Here is a 4,737-nt window from a genome sequence, read left to right as displayed (position 1 = left end):
TTGGTGTTTTGGCCACGAGGCACCTGGGATCTCAGCTCCCCAAGCAGGGGTGGCCCTGAACCCCCTGCATTGGAAGGCACAGTTTTAACCACTGGACCACCAGGGAAGTCCCAAGATACAAAGTTATTGTGAGCCTCAGAGAGGCCCTACCACGCGCCTTTCCACTCCCGACCCCACAGGACTGACGGCCACTCAGCTCGCTAACAAGGTTAATCAAGGGAGCCATTAAGGAGACATCGAACACCCCAGAGTCAGCTCATCTCAAGACAAGTGTGTTCTGCCTCCCCTTGCTTTCCTGAATTTAGTGTGTTTACTTTTAATTGCATTTGCTCTGAGATCTCCGTCTGCTAATAAGTAATACAACGCGACTGGAGTCTCAGCGCTCAAGCTCTCCTGCAGGGACAAAATCTATCCCTTTCAACTATTGATAATAATGGCCGAGACTTCCCGGGTCACCGCCCGGCAAGCACTGTTCTGATTACACAAATGGAGTCGTTTAATCTTCGCAACATCCTGATGGAGTGAGTACTTTTATTATCACCCCCATTTTACAACCATGAACTTCCAACGTGCCCTTACCGTTGCCGCCGATCACACTCTACCTCCTCGTCCGTGTCTGTTCACACCGGGCTTTCACATCCGTTCTGGAACGTTCTCTAATTTGACAACACCGGACAAACACTTGTCAACGCAACAGAAGAGGAAGACAAAGGTGAGAGGGCCTTAGGAAGTCAAAAAGAATATGCAATTCTGATTAGACTCTATGTTGTCTTGGGACAAGCTATTACTCGCCGTGGGGGAGGCAGGCTTTCCATTAAATACATCAGAGGAAACCGACTAGAGCTCCTGTTGCTGCAAAGGCCAAGCTGGATTGTGAACATTTTATCCCATGGGGTCACAGGACTGGAACACCGGATTGCCTGTGACGTCTGGACACAGCAAACCTCTCCTGGGTTGTTTGGTCACTAGGCTGTGCCTGACTCTTTTGCCACCCCATGGACTGTCGCCCGCCAGGCCCCTCTGTCCATGGGATTTCCCAGGCAAGAATACTGGAGTGGGTTGCCATTTCCTTCTCCCAGTGGGAGAAGAACACAACAGTACAGACAGGGGCCGACTTAGGTGGAAACAGCTGGGAGATCTGAGAATGTTGGCTCAGGAGGTACCAACAAGCGCTCATTTAACTCCTCACATATCAGGAAAGGCGTCTCTCCCCCCGGTTCCCAGAAGAAGTCTGTGGAAGGTCCTGCACATCTGTGCGTTGGATGGACTTCCAAACCAGCCGGCTCAGCCTTCTTGGCAGCATGCTCGGGACTCTCCGATGTGGTAACGCGGCAGACATGTGGGCCACCACAAAGCTGTGCTGGTCGGGACCATAACCCCCCACGCCCCAAACATCTAAGGTTTCTGCTGGGAATCGGAAAATTACTGAGTGATAGGATCCCGTCTTTCCCTGCCCAGGCCGATTTTTTCATCTACCACAGAACCCACAGCTTGGTATATGTACTACATCGCCAGGCCTTTCTTCCCAGGAGGTTCTACTCCACAAATTTCAGTTACATATGCTCTCTGCAGGATTGTCGGTAGTCTCCAAAAAGAGGGCTTGAAGAAAAGTGGGCAGAGCTGCAATAAAGTTGCCTCCAGAAAGTTGGAGACAAAGAGAAGGCTCTTAGGAACTAGTGCAAATTAATCTGAGTTGAGGTAAGTAGCCTCCTTAGAATATTTCAAAAGGATATAGGATGCTGTGTTACCAATGCATAGACTTTCGCAGTTGAAACAAAGTACGCGAAAGCTCCTAGTATTATCTGGTAAATGGTAGGTACTCAACAAAGGCCAGCATATTATTTTTTTTTTTTAATCTTCTAGTCCAAAATCCATTTGTTGTAGAAATCATTTTGGACCTCTTTGCTAGAATCTTCTTTTCTTAGAGTGAGCACAAATATATTTCTCTGCAGTTTCTTCTTATTAGCTTCTATTTCTGGAGATTTTACAAAGTAAACCTTCTCTCTCTTGGCCATGACAAACTCTGAGGGTAGTCATTTTGTTCCTCAAACATGCTTTTCAATGTGAAAATCCCCAAGGTCCTCAACCTTTCTGCTATGACCTGTTTTTGAGGCCTTCAGCGTCCTCTTCACTCCCTCCTAACATAAGTACCTGTGTTTGTCTCTGTCCCTCCTGGAAGGTGACCATGCTTTGGACTCTGCAGGGCCATCACGTTTTCTCATTGTCATCTATGGAAGGTGGCATGAAATTTGTTTCACTGTCCAGTTTGTGCTAAGAAACTCTGTTACTATCTTGCTAGTCAAGGAAACCTTCACAAATTTTTACATCACCTCTCCCATCTATGAGTGAAGATGGTGGATTGTTCACACACAGCTGTTTTCCTCTCCTTTCACGGTAGTTGGATACCTGGCTACCCAGCTAGAGATTACATCTCCCAGCCTTCTCTGCAGTGAGGGTCATGACTCCATTATTGCCAGACAAATATAACTCCACTTCCAAGTTTTGGCCTTTAAACATTGCCTCTGTGCTTCTCCATGCACTGGTCCTTTACTGATAGCTGGAAGCTGCACAGGCCTGTGACCAGGCTCTAGGATGCAGATGAGGACCACATTCGAGGGGGTTGATGGAATTACAAGATGAAGGAGACTGAGGCCCTGATTGATAAGTGAAGCGGGGAACTGGCCAGTCAGGACCTTTAACAATGAGGTTTGTATCAGTCAACTATTGGCATGGTAGTGTGTAACAAACATCTCCCAAAATATCCCATAGTATTCACGACTATGGATCTTTCAGTCAGTGGCAGCTAGGCTGATCTAGGCTGGGTGCATCTCCTGGCTTGTTCTCCGTGTGTCTTATCCTCCTGGGACCAGTGCCTACTTCGGGTACAGTCTTCTCTGGCAGGCCTTTGGAGTAACACCATATGTGAAGAAACATGTGACACCTATGAGTGAGTAATGGTTTATGGTGTTTATTTCGTTTTCTACAAACCCTCTAACACATTATTACTTGCCAGTGTTCCTTAAAGACTCTTTAGTAAGGCCTAGCTGTCTCATTCCTCTCAGGAGTTTGGGACATACTTCAGAAGACGCAGTTTTAGGGTGCCCAGAAGATCTTCTGTTAGTTCTTCATCAACTTAGATCTTAATCTTTCAGTATCCCAACTCCAAAGTCAGAGGAGACAATCTGGTTGGGCCAGTCCAGCGAATGGCTTGATTTCCCTGGGTCAGGTGTCCACTCTGATCCAGTTGTCTGTGGTCAAGGAGATAGGATCTTAAAATAACATGCCACTTTCAACTTCTTTCTTTGGCAGGGTCTGTGGATGAAAGGAAATTCAAAGAAAAGGGTGGAGGGAGCTAAATGCAACCCTCATTATACTGAATTCCTGGAAATGCAAAGTCACAGACCAGACAGCAGGTCATGCATCCCTACCTAGAAACTGACACCTAGGGAGTCCCAGCCTGCCCTGCTCCCCCACCGCTGGCCTCCAATGAACCATACGTCCCGGTGTTCACACCCTGTGTACTCCTCTCCCGCATGACTCTGGACTTGACCATGCGCTTGCTTTGGTTATTGAGACATTAGCAAAGTGATGCCAACAGAGACTTGATAAATGAATTCACATCGAGAATTGTCCTCTGGAAATGCTCCTTCTTAAAAGCCAACTGCCATTCTATAAAGAAGCTTGGGCTACTGTGCTGAATGGGAAGAGGAAGCCCCAGGCCCAGCCACCGAATATAGCTCATGAGTGACCTCAGATGCACCATGTGGGAAAGAAGAACCACTCAGCTGGTACCAGTCAGTCCAGAGAATCATGAGAAATAATCAATTGCTGTTGTTTTAAATCACTATTCAGGGGAGGTTTATAAGGCTACAAAGCATTTATTAAAACACATGCCTTGTTTAAAATTTCCTTGGCGACAAGACTCATCTAGACATCCAGATGTCTGGCCAAGGACCCTTGGAGAAAATTTTATGGCTCTGGGAATACTGCCAAAGAGCCCTAAAAAATGAAATCTGGAGATGTCTTCATTCTCTCCTGGAAATTGAGAAAATTTCCCCCTCAGCTTGAACAGAGAAGGAAAATCCTTAAGTCATGAGGCATAAGAAAGTCCTGCTAACCAGCCAGGTGAGACTAGGCTCTCACAGAGCTCCACACATTCCTCTTAGGTTTCTTACTCTTATTTTCTCCTCAATAAATATCTCAGCTTGAAGGGAAGGCCGCAGTTCTTTTTTTTTTTTTTTGGTTCTTCCAAGATACCAGGGGCATCCCAAGTGGTGCAGTGGTGAAGAAGATGCCTACCAATGCAGGAGACTAAAGAGACGAGGGTTCAATCCCTGGGTCAGGATGATCTGGAGGAGGAAAGGGCAACCCATTCCAGTATTCCTGCCTGGAAAATTCCATGGACAGAGGAGCCCGGCAGACTACTAGCCCATGGGGTTGCAAAGAGTTGGGTCCGACTGAGCAACTGAGTGCCTGACCATGAGCGTGCACGCACGCACGCGTGCACACATACACACACACACGACACCAAGAGAGAAAACTGTTTTCAAATAACTTCTGTTCTATCGCCTGGTCTCCTGTGAGATTGCCCCTAGTGTGACGGGTTTAAGTCCTTAAATATTGAAGGGTAAATTTTCCTAAGAATAGCAAGCAGATAAGAAAGCCTTCTTCAGCAATCAATGCAAAGAAATAGAGGAAAACAACAGAATGGGAAAGACTAGAGAGCTCTTCAAGAAA

The 4,737-nt window shown here is 46.7% G+C and overlaps 1 protein-coding gene across 1 annotated transcript in view; it reads left to right on the top strand.

The window, feature by feature from the left end:
* Window positions 1-4,737, top strand: part of GALNT15 (polypeptide N-acetylgalactosaminyltransferase 15) — a 116,718-nt gene that overhangs the window by 19,863 nt on the left and 92,118 nt on the right. The window lies entirely within an intron of this gene.

Source organism: Bison bison, unplaced genomic scaffold (genome assembly GCF_000754665.1).
Source record: "Bison bison bison isolate TAMUID 2011002044 unplaced genomic scaffold, Bison_UMD1.0 scf7180017864374, whole genome shotgun sequence".
Classification (NCBI taxonomy): Eukaryota; Metazoa; Chordata; class Mammalia; order Artiodactyla; family Bovidae; genus Bison; species Bison bison.
Note: the sequence above shows the minus strand (reverse complement) of the source record. Positions and strands in the feature narration are given on the sequence as shown.